General features: G+C 46.8%; 1 protein-coding gene across 2 annotated transcripts in view; it reads left to right on the top strand.

The window, feature by feature from the left end:
• Positions 1 to 16,110, top strand: part of LOC142579757 (vesicular glutamate transporter 1-like) — a 231,426-nt gene that overhangs the window by 92,626 nt on the left and 122,690 nt on the right. The gene's annotated exons all lie outside the window — the stretch shown is intronic.

The raw sequence follows: 16,110 nt of genomic DNA, 5'->3' as shown, positions 1-16,110 counted from the left end.
GCCGAGGAGGTGGGGGAGCGAAGCGATCAAAACGCAATTTTCCCGACGCAAGAGGTGGAGAAACATGGCCGACGCAGTCATCCGCTTATCTTTTTTTCTACCCGAGCCAGAGGGCGACCCAGTTGTTTCAGAAAGAGAAAAAAAATAAGAAAGCGGGATATTCGAAGAGGAACTTCTTTGTAGTCAGAGCTATTAAAAAAATGATAAAACGGGCGTAAAAATAGAAACGCAGAAAACGCTCACCATGTTCTGTCAGGTTTGAAATATTCGTACTGTCGTCATCGTCAAAGCCACCAAAGTCAGCATGAGCCTATAGGATTTGGCATGTATGGATATGCAGTCATTGACGAACTACGAGTTAGTTGCTGCTTCTACCTAACAAAATGGAAAAAGAATGAGAGATTGCCCGCATGCCCGCGCATAAAATACATACATACATACATACATACATACATACATACATACATACATACATACATACATACATACATACATACATACATACATACATACATACATACATACATACGTACGTACGTACGTACGTACGTACGTGCGTGCGTGCGTGCGTGCGTGCGTGCGTACGTACGTACGTACATACATACATACATACATACATACATACATACATACACATACGTACGTACGTACGTACGTACGTACGTACGTACGTACGTGCGTGCGTGCGTGCGTGCGTGCGTACGTACGTACGTACGTACATACATACATACATACATACATACATACATACATACATACATACATACATACATACATACATACATACATACATACATACGTACGTACGTACGTACATACATACATACATACATACATACATACATACTAGGCCAACCCTCCCCATGCCCTTCAACGCGTACACTGTCTCCAAACCGTTGTACAGTGGTCTCATCCTTGATTTTTTCACGCTTCTCCATTACTTATTTGACGCCCTGAATTAAACGTCCATTTTGTTGTGTGCGTGTGTGAGTGCTGGCCGCGACTTCAACCTTCGGAACATTCTCGCTTATTAAAAGGCAAGAATGTCATCATTTATATAGAGAGAACAAGGGGGGAAATGAGTGTTGTTCTTGTGAGTTTCACCAGGGGTTATAATCAGGGCTGGGCGCTAACCCCAGCTCGTGCTTCCGATTCCGAAGCCTCCGATTGCGACGTGCCGATTCACTAGTGTAATTCGTTGAATGTTTTGATCACGTGAGTCCGCCATAGAAAACAGACTTCTTTTGTCGAAGCAGATGTGCAACACTGTGCAATGTCTTCAGGAAACAGTTGAAGAGAATACGCACGTGTTCCAAATTGATAATATCTATGTTTCTCCTAAAGCACTGCTGCAATGCAGGCAAAACACGCTTTACAGGCGAAAGTGGACCAATTTTGTTTTTAATGTTCCAACGCAACATTCGCCTCTACTTTTTTACAACGGGTGGTCAGGAACGTTCGGAGTTGCTAAGGAAAGCGACATCACGAGGAATTGTTACGACCTCGATTTGAACAGCTTTCGAACGTCGATGTGAACAAGCCCATTTCGAACACTTTGTAGTGCTCCTCTTCACCTACTGCAAACCACTAATAAGAAAAAAAAAGGAGTGTCGGCAACTCCTTCTCGTTGAAGTAAATGCACGTCCCTTCTACATTTCCAAAATTTCTCAATTTCCCCGAATGTAGCACGCAGCATTCTCAAAGTCTTCCATATAGGCCTCAGTAAACTAGAGCTCTTAACGCTTAAACCAGTCGGTAATTCGGTCTGGTTGGTTTGTCATGCTGCGAACCTGAGTATTGCTAAAAGTACAAAGACAGACAAAGGAGCTGCAACACAATGCGCTAACTTCCACTTGTTCGCGCTCTTCGTGCTTCTCTCGTCTCTCTTTTTATGCCTGCATGCTCTCCGTACTTACAAGATTGCTACCAGAGCTTACCGTCTTTGTCTTCCTGTACACATGTGCTCTTTCTCATTCTACTGCTCACTCTCAGATTACAATGCGCTCATTTATCTCGTTCCTAGTCAATTCCTGACACTCTAAAAAGCGGATGCACAAGAGATGGCATAAGAAAATGCTCGGCAATATGACTGAATATAGCGCAAGTAATTAGTCGTGCATAGAGGACTTCGCAGGATTGTTTTGGTTCCAATAGTGCGGGATATGAAAGCCGCCGCAGCGGAGTGCTCCGGATGTGTTTTCACCATATGAAGCTTTGTTTTGTTTTTAACTTATACGTAGTCTCACCTCACAATACTTTCCTTTGTTTCCTTTTTTTTTAGTTTGACATCTGCTTCTATTGATATGCGTCTACTCTGACTTGGAAGAAGCAGGTTAACTAAGGTCATAGATATGACCTGGTCCCGGCGTGTTATCGGTGTGGCTTTTTTTTCCCCTAGTTGTGTTCAGAAATTTAGGGCAATTATACAATATACTCAAGACCCTGAGTGAGGAATATACGACCATCAATCACTAGAACATCCCTTTTACGCTAACTAAAATCAAATGACCACTTGAGCTCTCACATATTCATTTGGATGAAGAAAATAGAGTTTTGTATCAGGCGTGAGGTTTCTCTTACCGCACGCCGTTTGTGAAACAAGAGGCGACTGAAAGAAAAGTGGAGGTGCAATTTAAGTTGCTTAAGAGTCAACGTGAAGCGAGGCTTTCGAGGAGCAAATTAGTGAACACATAGAAACTGTTCATCTTCAGCAACGCTTTTTCCCAGCATGTCGATCACGTACCTGCCTGAAAAGACTGTAAGACGCGCGGAGACCCGCAACATGCGATTCACTGACCCACGTGACCGCGGTTTACACCGCCTCCGGGTTCGGCCCACTTAACCAGGCCCACTTTACACGCGCCAGACTTTGGAGCCGACGGCACAGAAAGCTTCGCTCCAATAAAGAAATTATGCGCTTGACGGCGTACGTTTGTTGCAGTGAGGATATTTAGCTATCTTTTCCTGTTTCATTACCTAATTACGTAGGAAACATAGGTGGTCACCCGCGCGTTTTCAAGGCACTACTGATCGACATCTTTAGGCCGAGCCGTGATATGAACTTTTTCCTGCGTGTGAATGGTTCGGTAAAACGCAAAGCACCGGCAGTAGCTGCAGTATGAGTAGCAGCTGCTGAAGTAGCAGCTGCTGCAGTAGCAGCAACGGCAGCAGCCACCGACAGCCAAGACTGGGAGCGTTCGCAAAGAAAGCTTCGCGTTACAAGCAGCCCCTCTGAAATCCCCCGACTTGCTACAAACGCCTGTGGGTAACAGAGCTAGGTCCTGTTCCACTCATCGCTTGGAATCGCCTCCAGCGCACGCACTCTTGGTTCGGCACACAGGCCAACTGACCCGGGCTGCGCGTACGACGCGTCGGCGCCACTAATCGCCTGCCACAGCAGCCCGGAAATCGAGCGCACTTCGTTGAAGCCGTTATCCCGCTTGCATCCTCCTGGCTCCGCATTTGCCCGGCAGAAGAGCTTACACCCCTAATGAACTGACGCGTTCTCGGCGGTCCAGAAATCGCGAAAGGAAATCACGTTTTCCCAACGCAGCAAAGGCGACCGAGGGATTGCGTCACTGCCTCGAAGATATAAAGGGGAAGTTGCGTAAGGCACTCGTTTCGCTGCATTCAAATGAGCTTGCGCAACGCGCTCGCTAGCGCCGCGCCTCTGGCCCGGCTGCGTTTCATTAGATGCGCGCGACGGCAATAATCTTGGGCCGAAGCCGGGGAAGTGGCTTTTGCACGGGAGCAGTATCGTCGCGGCGTGCTTCAAAGGAAAATGACAGCGGTCTTTCTTTTTATCGTGGTTACATCTAGCCAGTCTAAACATAAACAATTGCTGGAACTCCCCTTTGCGGTCCAAGAAAGCGGAGATGCTCTAAGAAAATCACCGTGGATGTCTGCGTAGTAGTAATGCCGTCAAGATTCAAAGCTCTCTCCCCCCGATATATATATATATATATATATATATATATATATATATATATATATATATATATATATATATATACACGTTTTCCCAATAACGCTTGCCAACTCTAACGGTACGCATGGTTATTTAGTGAGGCTCAACAACCAGTCGTTTTCTTACAAATCGTAGGCCTTGCTGAGACTTCGTCTCTCTATTTATTTTCTTTTTTTTTTCGTTGTTCTACGCTAAATGAATCGACCGCTGGTTGGTTTCTGACAAACCCTGCACCTCACTCACATTCTTTTTTTTCTTTTTATAAAAAGAAACAACACGGAAAACCAAATCGAAAGTTAAATTATCTACCGCTCAAACAGCACCCTCTTTTTGTATTTTTTTTTACTTTCTCGTGTCCTTGTCATCCCGGCGTTGCAGCCCAAAGAATTAACGCACGCGTTCCGAGGGGTGAGCCGGGGACGTGATCGTCTGCGAAGGTTCGCGCAAAGTGCGCCGCTGTGATGCCGCCGAGTTCCGCTTAAACCGCCGGGACGCCACGCGACCTCCGGTGCTAGAGCGTGAAACCACAGCGCGGGGTCCGCTGTACTTCTCTGCGCACACTGCTTTTTTTTTTTTTTTTTTACGGTGGTGTGCAGTCTGTCCGAGTTGGTTGGCTGATCGCGGAGCGATGAGCCGGAATGGTGGAGAGATTGAGAGAGAAAGCTGTAAGGAGATGATAAATAGGAGGCAAAAGCAGAGGCATCCCATGGGAGAGAGAAGCGTAAGAAATAAAAGAAAGCGCACGTCGTCGTATGGGCGGGAAGGGGGTCACCTAGGTGGAAAAGGGCGAGGAGAAAGAACCGAAACAGTCGGGCAGTCCCGGTTCAGTCCAGCGGAAAGATGAGTCTGGCAAGTGCGGCCGCACATCCTTCTGAACCCGCAAAGGAACACAAGCGCGCACAGACACATACAGACACACACGCCAGCGTAAATAAGACTTGAAAGCGGAAGAGAAAAAAGACGTACGACAAAGAGTTGTGCAGGGAATCTCTCTCTCTCTCTCTCTCTCTCTCTCTCTCTCTCTCTCTCTCTCTCTCTCTCTCTCCGTTCTCGACCGGCGTCTTTCACCCTTCTGTCTGGGGAACAAAAGGAACTGTGGGGAAAGAGAACGGCCAGCCCGGCTCGGTTATAAAGGAACAGAATTTGCGGCGCACGCGGCTCGATCAGGTTTCATGGGTTCACTGGACCGTACGGGAGCAGATACGGCGTGCTCCTGGCTCCGCGCCGGCCCTGGATGCCAGCCACGGGCGAGCGACGCTTGGGCTGCTGTTGCTGCTGCTGCATCTGCGGTTATGGATATGGCGGAGGAAAGTGGGGAGGGAAAGGAAAGAAGGAGAACGGGAGAGAGATCTTCAGGCAGAAACTCAGATACGAGATTCTGGCGGGGAGCGCACGAATCTTCGTGCAGACTCGTCTGCAAGTTGTGTGTTTTGTAGCAACTGTGCCTTCGCAAACACCGACACTTGGAAACCGCGGAGGATTTGTAGCCGATGAGCCTTTGCCGCCAACGAGCCTTGGAAACCACTAGCAAGCTTCTTCGACTGTATATAAGGACGGTATCACCGTGTGCACTATGTTGCACTGGTGTTGCTGGTGTAAAAATTCGGACACTGCATGACCGTGCTTTGATTCTAAGGTGATGGGTCGTTTATGCCTTTTTTTATATTTTGTCTAATGAAAAGCACTGAATCTGTCATATTCCTTCAGATACTTCAGAATATGGCGTCATTAAGAGAAGCGGTGTACATATGAAACCTTGAACAAATGTATACTACAGGACCTTGTGAAAAAGAAATCCGAGTACACAAAAGCACTTCTTGTGAGTTGTGAATGCGAAAGCGTTAATGTACAATTGAACGCCGCTGAGCGGTCCTTCGAATCGTGCACTCCTCGCGGGCAAGCGAGCTCGTTGATACGCTTGGTCAACGCTTCCTAATAGCACCAGTCCGGTGGACTTTGATCAGTGACGTCATGCTAGCTTGTCCGACTGCCACAGAATCCAGTGGATGCTTTCCAGAGCAAGCCGCGGTGATTTTGACGCCCCCGCTTTCGTCACGCCGAGCTTGGCAATGCGAATTTCGGTCCGAGTAGCATGATGCCATAAGGCAGAGTGCAGAGGCCTGCTATCTAGGAAGCGCTGGTTTATTCCAGTCGGTAAAACACTCGGCCTCTGAGCGTGGGATCGTAGGTTCAAAAATCACTACCGCCTACGTTTTTTCCCTTTTGTATTTATTGTCTCTTTTACATTAATTCCTTTAGAGTGATTTGCGAGGCGAAGTTAGAACACAGGCGATAGTTTGCGCGGACAAACAACGTGAACATAAATCAGGCCTTTGAGAGTGAGAGTGACATGGCTATGCCATCTCCCCTCACCCAATACCTGGAGTGCCAGCGCGGCAGTAGTCATACCCTTTCACCCACTCTGCTCCGTTGGGGGGCGCAAGTGACGCGGCGTCGTAGCCAATCGGAATTTAGGGGCCGTTTGTCTGCTACAGACGCCGGCTTTTTCGCTCAATGGGCCCCCCATTTGGTGCTTTTGCATAAAAAAAGAAGCCAAATTGCAGCGCAAAGGCGCGTAACCCAGAATTAAGAGCTCTAGTACAACGTCGACGTTACGACGTTGCGCGCACTGCTGGACGCGCTTTTAAATATCAAACGTGGAATTCACGAGGCTTTTCAATCGTGAGAACTGTTCGTCGATTCCGTCAGCTGCGTCCGCTAACTATGTGCTCGCTGCCATGAATGCTCGGTGCGTGCTGATGAACCACCGTAACGTGCGAAACTTTTTATGAATATCGGCTCAGGTTCTGCCTCCAAACTACGCATAAACCAACTTGTTGAATCGCTGACCCGCACACTTTTGCTAACTTGGTGCTGTATAGAGCTTTAACGTTAGTGGCAAAGAATGACAGTGAAGAGCGTGAGGTTGGAGGTCAAGTAATGCGGGAAATATTACTCAGAGTTTGTGCCCAGTTCACTGCGAGACATTTCTGCAAGGGTAAAGAATGTCCGATGAAAGAAAAAAATAACATATTTTCTCTCGCGCATGATGCTGTAAAATTGTATTACCAAAGCCCTCACTATTCTTCAGGACGTGTGCCGTGAGCTTAGCTTATCAGTGAGAATGTACTCGTCGAATTTGCCAACATAAACGTGACCACTTAACCCCTTTTGTACGTAAAGCGTGCAGCTTGTCCAAATACGCCAGCGATCTTTTTCTTTTTGACATCATTGTAATCTTTATTCACTTGTTCATTAATAACTGCACGACGACAGTGGAGAGCCGGTCGTGTGGATATATATATATATGCAAGAACTCCCTTACAAGAAGAAGTTGTTCTTGAAAGTAGGCTCTCTTTAGGTTATATATATATACATACATATACACGCACACACAAGAACTCCCTTAAAAGAACAACTTGTTCTACACTATCGTAAAGAAAGTATGGCTTTAACGATTGCCGATATCTTTTGGATCGCCTAAGACATCTTAGTTTACATCTCTTTATTTCTCCGTAAAAGCAAGCCAAAAATAAACAGCAAGGGAGAACAAAGAGAGTGTAATATGGAGGTCGCGAAAATATCAATAAAATTCAAAGTAGCGGTGCAACCTTAAAGGTTGTCGTACCGTACTCATGACGCGCCCGGTCCCGTGTCAGTGGCATGCGGGGGTGAAGTGCTATAAGGTTTCGCTTTCATCAAAAGGGCACCCGCGCGACCCGAGCCTCGAGAACCCGCCTTCCATGATTCATGCTCGTTGATCGCTTGTCCCTTGTTTCTAGCGTGTCCGGAGGTCTTTCCTCCCCCCCCCCCTCCCTTCTTCGTAATTTCTTCACCCGGTTCAATCTTGTTTAGATCCCGACCTGTTTCGGGACGCTGTTGTGTTTCGCGACGAAGCTGGGTTATTATTACAGGCCGTCGGTGCGTTCGCGTTGTCGTGGGCAGCACGCGACGGCCGCGCTCGTTTGTGTAACGTCTGCCAACGCGGTCCTTTTATCGACGCAGCGATAGAACTGAATAACAGCGGGCGGCACTCTTGTAGTGTCGCGCGCAATTTCTGTTCGCTCGTGCTTAACCCTTCCCGGTTCAATGATTCCTAAGGGAATCACAACGGTTTGCAGCTAATTTTCAATATGGAGAAGAACAAACATCAAGTCTAATCTCAGAAATATAAGCGTCAGCAACTCTCATTACACAACATCAATTTGGGGCCGCGGATAAACGTTGTTCTCTCCGGTATTTCACAAATAACGATGCACCGCGTCTCGCCTGTGCGGTATCTTAAGAGCACGGTGCCTGAGGCATACATCACTTGACTCTGGTTGCACGAAAACGGTCTTCAAACATTTTTTTTTTGTCGTACTCGACACCGTTATGATAGCGAAACGAGGAACTCAAAAAAAAAGAACGCGCATTACCTCCAATGCCTTGATTTGTCAGCAGTTTCGTGAGGAAAGCTTCTGATACGTTCTTTTATTCTTGTCTGTCTTTTATCACGCAGATGCGCGAAATATAAACTTATCAATTCAATTATAACGTTGGGACCAGATATGGTTAAGCGTACCAAAAGTAGGAGTACTGGACTAGTTTATTTGAAACCAACTAGCCCAACAACGGCGTTCGTCTTTGCTGTTTTTCCTTGCCCGTGCCACCTAAGCGCTATGGTCCCAATAACAATGTTAGAAACTTCACGTCGAATAAGGTAGCGCGTTACGTCTCCTCCCACCCCTCCTACCGAAACATCAGACGTTACACATTCATTAACATTTTGTGTGCGTTTGTTACATATCGATTTTTCTCGTGTGACAAGATACGTCCGGTGCGTTTCACTGGTGTTCGCACCTTCTTATCTGCACATGTAACTAAAAGAGAGGGAGAAAACATTACAGATAGCCACTCAATAGAAAGCTGCAAATGTGTCCCATAACAGGCGTCGCGACGACCACAAAGACAAGCGCTACACAACAGAGGCGCGACGACGGTGACAATCGCGCTATTAAAAGGCAAGCGTGCAAAACACGGACGCAAGAGGGAAAGGAAAGTACAACGCAAACGCCCAACGATTGACCTTTTCGTTCCGTCTCGTGTTCGTGTTTGTGACCATTGTGATCAAGATCCAATTGTTGTAAGACATCGGCAACTTCAACACCGTCATAAGAACAACAAGTATAACAATCAGAAAGTCAGTTATAACTACAGGTGCGACTTAAATAGACGTGCAGACGTTATCCGACGGTAGCCGACACAATCCTGTCTTACTTTGACTCTATATGAGCAACAATGTCTCTCTCTCTCCGCGACAGTCTGTGTCGCATTACAGTGGCCGTCGCAGTTTTGCTCTCTTTTCCAAGAGCGCTGGAAAGAGGTTGCCGAGCTGCTGCACGAAACCAGCTAGTTTTGTGCTTAGAACTTAGCGGGCTTTTTTTTTGTCTTGACTTAATAATGTGCCAAAACAGAAACACAATTATTTTTGCTTTCAAGCGCTGTCGACGTGCTGATTTGAGCCGACGTGGACCCAGCGTTAAAGAAAACGAAATTGGGGGAGAGCCTAACGTCCTGAGCCCGCCCAGTGGTTTACGAGCTCGTTGCGGAAGGTTCCACATTAATTTCGACCAGCTGGGGTTCGTTAGCGTGCATCCAAAGCGCAGCGCACGAGTTTTCTTTTTCTTTTTTTTTTTTTGCCTTCCGCCTCTATCGATACACGGCCACCGCCGCCAGGTATCGCACCCTCGACCTCGTGTCCAGCACCGCGCGTGCCGAAGTCAGGCTAACGTAAGATCAGCGCAACTCGCGAGCGCTTCCTCCTGCAGCTGTTCACACGTATGTGCTGTATCTTCTGACCTGACAGGCGGGGCCAATTTAGTTCTCAGGCAGCGCCCATTCGCTTTCGACTTGCTTTCAGAGCCGACGATAGAGCGCGGCGAGCACTTTCAGCGAATGAGTTTCATTATCGAAGCGTGAGATACTGGGAACTCGGTTCGGGTTAATGACTATACCGGGGACACGGAGGGCCCGGCGTAACGAGATAATGGCGCGTTCGAAAATTTCCATAATGGTGCGGCTCATGCTCAGATCCCATCAGCTGAGTTTTCGCGCTTGCAAAAAAAATACATAAAAAAAGAAAGCTATGGAATACACGATGTCATCAGTTTGACGGTTGGGCCAGGTACGTGTACAGGCTACTTTCATGAACGCAGCACGCGGTGAGAATATCTTATAAGTTGCAGATGATAAAGCAGACAAAAAAAAGCAAGACCATCAGAAGCAAGCCCCCTACTTCTGAACTACACCCGCATTTATCCTATGATTAATTTATTCATCTATTCCTGTATATGTATTTCCGAGCAGGAATTTTGTTTATCATTTCTATGCTGGTGAGGCAAACCTTTCCAATGCTCCCTACGTTTATGATTTATACCTATTCTGTATATTCTTTTCTTCAGCGCCCATGTGCAGATTGCACCAAGATTGCTCACTGTTGTATGTACGTGTGTGAGTGCTTTTGTTTTAGTTTATTTTGCTGAATTTCTAATTTCCTTTTGTTGTATCGCTTTGGAAATCACGTGTTGTGGAAAAGCCAGCAACAAAAGCTGCCAACATTCTAATGTAATAAAATAAGAAGAAGTCACCAACAAGGTGAGAGAGGTTTTCAAGAAGTTGAGTTATGAATAATCTGAACACGCCCATAAATTTATTATTATTACTATTTTGCTTCGCGCATAGGCCATTTTCAGAACTTTGTGCACAGTAAAGACTTATTATTGATTTTCTAAAGTTAGAACTCTTTACTGCACCGTACGCAAAGAACGAATATGCAACGACACTCTTACCTTTATGCCTTCATTCGCCAGGCATCGAAGGCGAAAGAAAGAAAAATAGCGTGTACAAAGGAGACAAGTTGAAGAGATCACATATAGAATCGTATTTCCATATCAAGCCAGCTCAAATAGCGTAACTATTAAGCGTACGTTTGTACTCGACGTACATGTGCTGCGTTTGCGTTATACAACAAATTGCCATGCATAGCTCAACGAAACCATTATAGCTGCTTCTCTCGACAAGAAACGAATACGTATTAGCCATCTCAATTCAATAAACAGATTGCATCTCGTCGTCGGTGTGGTTACGCAAACGCACGGGCACACATTAAAAACAGACCAGCTCAGGCGAGCTTCTCTGCCTCCCCTACAATAATTATCTCTCTCTCAAACACACACACACACACACGTACACCGACGACATATCTGTATGAATTTTCTTCCGTCAGCTATTTTGCGCACATTTATAAATGGTGCATCCCCTGCAAATTTAACAGTGCACGTTTTTATATAACATTGTTGCCAGCTGGAGACAAGCACGAATGTTGTTTGTGCAAGGCGAATGCTGAAGGCACCAGCTGCTGCTAGAACATGGCGGCCGAAGCGCCCCCCAGCAACAACAACACTTCTTCGTCATCTTCTCTTGTCTGCACGTCCTGTTCTGCATCGCGACGCTTCACCGCCGGGGTTGGAACGCCGACCCGGTGCAAGCGATTACGGCCCGTATAGAAGGCACGCACGAAAGGCTTTGAACGGGAGACGTGAACATCGGTTCTTGACTGTACGGACGACGGGCCTGGCTCTTCGGCCTTGGGGTTTCCTTTATTTGAATCATCTCTTCTGAAGACACTAAACTATGAGCTGTAAAACACACGAAATGTAAAAAGCAGCAAGGGCATGTAATTGACTAATGTAGAACTGGCATCAGTAGAAAAAGAAAAGTGATTGAGTCAAAAGCGAAATAAAAAAACGAGCCAACAGAAAGAGAAAATGCGAAAATGACCTAAGCGGACAGCAGGATTTGAGAATGAGATGTTTCCATCGAAATGGTAACATCCATGCGGTTGTAAACGGTCGAGCAAGGAGTGTTCAAATTAAACCAGAAAGTAAACGTTTACAATAAGACCACTTTGAACCTTTCGTCAGCCTTGCAGATGGGCTTCTTTCATCGACTGATTATTCGTTGGGTGTACACGTGGGAGGCATTTGTTCAGCGTTTCTCACTTTGGTCCACGGCTGCGCCCTTCTTTTGATCAACTTGAGGACTTTGACCTCCTGCTGTGAACATTTCCTGCCGAGAGAAGTTTAATAAACTGTTTGACAGAATTCAAAGGTAAACGTTTAGCAACCAACGTAGTGACATAGCAGAAGTAACAAGAAAGAATTAGCCAAATGCTACAAGCAGATCAGCGTATCATTGTCGTTGCCGTTACATGCACTATAACACCGTGATCTAGTAATTTTCCTAGCGTTCTGGGACACTAAAACAAGCAATCCGAGCCCCGAACGCCCTACAGCTGTGCTTTCACTAGTCAGGACTTACAGACATTACTTGACCTTTGAGTATCTGGGTTTAGTTTGTTTCTGACCTTTATATATTTTTGCCCTCTTCGTGTAACTTCTGTCACCCCCATCTAAAGCAGGAAGCCATAAACGGGTAGAGAAGCTGGTATTTTCCACTTGCAGTAATCTGCCTTGCTATCTCTTCTTTGTCAAACTTCAGTGTAGTAGGTGGCCGCCACTGCAGCTTACTCTCATTAACATTTTGGGCAGGATTTGGGCAGAATCAGGAGCGGGAGTGCGTGTACGCAGCCTATTGAAACTTTACGCTCACCAAGGAGTACGGCATCGTCATGCGCCAGTGTCGAGTTTCAAGTCCTTTTTTTTTTTCGATGCCCGCGACCGTTTACTTCAATAACGCCAACTTCACTTATTCGAAACGACGCACTCGTAACGCGCCAAATGCTGCTCCCCCAAGAGTCCTTGCGATTCTCGCGTTTCTCCTCGTGGTGATCCTCGCGAACAGGTCGCCAATTCCGATGCGAAAGCGTTAAAGTAACACAACAGAGACAAAGACAGTTTCGAGTTGTTATATTTATGGTCAAGTGCATTCGCAACTTAACCCTCCCTAATTACCCCTTCTTGAGTCAAGAAATACCCTGCTGCAGAGCTATAACAATAGAGGGACCAACTGACACGCAAACATGAAAAAGGACAGACAAAAACAGCGCCACCGTCATGTCCTTGTGACTATATCACGCTTCTATGCTGTCACCTTTGGTTTACGTGAGTCCGCGGACATCTGAGCGGGTTGTTTGACGAAAGTGTATGCCGAGATATTAGTGAGCGAAAGGTGCAAAAGGCCGCAAGCTCTCGATAGAGATGTATAAGAACTTTACAACTGTCTATTTGCCTACGCGTTCCGCATAGGGATGGCCGACACCGCAACATGTGGCGATCGCGGCGACGCCGAAGCGATTCGTCATGTTCCTTGCCAGTGCCCGCAGTAAAGTGTGCGGAGACAAATCGCAAACAGTTGGACGGCCAGCCTCTGTCGGAAGAAAGAGTTCGGAAACATCGTCAGGACTTAACATCGCATCAGAAGGTCGTGCAAGCGCTACTGCGCTTCTCGAGATTGACCAGCCTGTGTGAACGCCTGTGATTGGAACGCCTTTTCTTCTTTCTTTTCTTATTTTTTTCTTGTTCCTTTTTTCTCTCCTCTTACTCTTCGTCGTCTTTACAATCCTTATATCCCCCACTCCAGCGCAGGGTAGCAAACCGGAAACTCGCCTATGGTTAACTTCCCTGCCTTTCATCTCTCTCTCCTTCTCTCTCACACAACCGTCTCCTTTCGGAAAGCAGAATCCTTGGAGTCTGGTTCCAGCAGACGCCAGACCGAGATGCCTTAACGGCATTGGTTTGTTTCTGAAAAGCATCGGCACTGGGTAAAAGGATGCAATCGTCATCAAGCACTTTCATCGTGCGTGTGCAGACAGATTATCTTCATATCTTCTCTTCTTATCTCCTCATATTTTCTACCGCTTTGCATTCCGCCCAATGCAGCTTAGCTTACCGGACAGTTATACCGGCTGTCACAGGTCTGCTTACTTTCAATCACGATCGAGCCCGATCCGGATCGGAAATTCTCGACCCCTATTGGCTTCCTCCTGCAGCTTTCTCATAGAAGCCAATCGCGACAGACGAATTCGATCCCCATCAAGCTCGATCGCGACCGAAAGTGGCTGTGCGACACCGACATTACTCTGGTCGACCTCTCTGCATTTCATCTGTTATCTTTTCTCCCTCTGGATAGATTTCAGGCAAGAAAAAACACGAAAGAGTCTTTCGATTGAATGTGTAGACAAATTTTAGCGAGGCGCGGACACGGCGCAGCGATAGTCAGCTGCCGGCGACACAAGGAGCGCCGTCGCACAGCGGCGGTAGTCGAGGCCCGCGAGAAGTCGCCGTCGCCGTAGTCGGTCGCGGTGTCGCCATTGTGCCGCGCTCACCTTTCCCGTGTGCACTGCGGTACCCCCGATCGATGGGCACATGGCGGACGCAGCCGGGATGGCTTCTAGGCCGGGCGCGCTCGCTGACGACGACGTTGCTACCCCTCCCCTCCTCGCTCTCTCTTTCCCGCATTCATCCCCGCGCCGCATGGCCAGACCCTCCGCACACCGATTCCCCTCCTCCTCATCCTCCTCCTCCTCCTACCCATCTCGCTACCGTTCTTTTCCGTTTTTCGCTGTTCTGTCATGTTCTGTCCTGTGCTGCTCTGTTCTTTGTTCTGTCCTCTCCGGTCCTGTCCCGTTCTTTCCTGTATTATCCTTTCGTGGCCTCTCATAATCTGTACTGCTCTGTTGTGCCCTGTGTTGTTCTCTGTTCTGGTCGGTTCTGTTCTGATCTCTTCTGTTTTTATTCTGTTCTGTACATTACCGTTCTTCACTGTTCCGCACTGCCCTGTTCTGTCCTTGCCGGCCCTGTCCTTACCCCTTACCCAACGCAGGGTAGCAAACTGGATATCTATCTTCCGGTTAACCTCCCTGTCTTTCATATTTTATTTATCCCTCTCTCTCTGTATGTTCCATTTATCTCTACTCTAATCAGCTCTCTTCCGCCCTACCTCTCCTCTGCCTGCTCTATTCGCGGCCGTTTTGTTCTGCTGCCTTGCGTAAACGATAGCGTTATTTAGGCAAAGTCGCTCGCCACCCTTACGTAAGGTAAATAAACCTGCTCCGCTCAAGAAATTATGAGAGGAAAGCGTGAAACTGCGCTGGCTCGTAGGCAGTATTTCCTTATCGCGTGTCTTGAGTATCCAAGAAGTTTTGAATAAAAATGAATGCACGCAATATCCACTTCTTCAGCTTTTCCCGTGTTTATCTTTTTTTTTCGTTTTTTGTCAATTCGGTTTTCGGGTTTCCTGACGTGACTCCATTTTTACCTCAAATGCCGAACAATGTCGACACATTTTCGAGTCTCAATATGCAAGCTACTTTCTCTCATGCCAAACTAAACATCCTTCTTAGCCACAATAAGCTAAAACACATCCTCATATTGTTTAGCGAACTTGTGGCTTTTATTCGCTTCTAGCCGATACAAGTGGCCAATGACTTTTCTTGGATTGCAAAGCTTGCTTTCCCGTGAAGCACTTTGTCAAGCTGATTGCGGCGCAGTTATTTTTATTGTCAGGGTGTATTAACACAGTTTGCTTCTCTTAAGGCATGCAAAATGCAGACCCATGGTGATAAGTAATGATGATGACGATGACGATGAGGACGACGACGACAACGACGATGATGATCTTCATTCATTGCACTTAAAAATTTGGGGGAATAGGCCAAAATCAGGTGGCAGGGGGTTGTTACGTACTACTTACAAGTACGGAAACTGTGAAACAATGCGCATAAGTGCGACTAGTACTTCGTCTTCAGTTGAGTGTTGATCGGTACCGTACTTAGGTTAGCACATGTGCAGTGTAGAGAAAGAGAGAGAGAGGGAGACATCTTTATTCTGAGCAAAATGGTGACTTTGGTAAACGCACTTCCGAATTAAGAAAACGGTCTCGCAGCGTTAAAAAAAATGTAAGCAAGAATTTCGCGAGGAATTACAACATGCCATGAATACTACAAAACAGGTCTACTCGATCTGAAGGAAAATACAAGCAAAACACAGCTCGGCATAGAATTATGACGCGTGTCTTCAGCTAATGGTCGTTGGAGTGGTTTTGTCATCGCTTCCAGCCCGAAAGGCAGTCATGTTGTGGTGGTTTGCGGTCCTCAGAAGGCTCGACTATATCCAGCTCGTTTCAGCTTGAAAAGCCGCCAT

Source organism: Dermacentor variabilis, chromosome 4 (assembly GCF_050947875.1).
Source record: "Dermacentor variabilis isolate Ectoservices chromosome 4, ASM5094787v1, whole genome shotgun sequence".
NCBI classification, from domain to species: domain Eukaryota; kingdom Metazoa; phylum Arthropoda; class Arachnida; order Ixodida; family Ixodidae; genus Dermacentor; species Dermacentor variabilis.
Note: the sequence above shows the minus strand (reverse complement) of the source record. Positions and strands in the feature narration are given on the sequence as shown.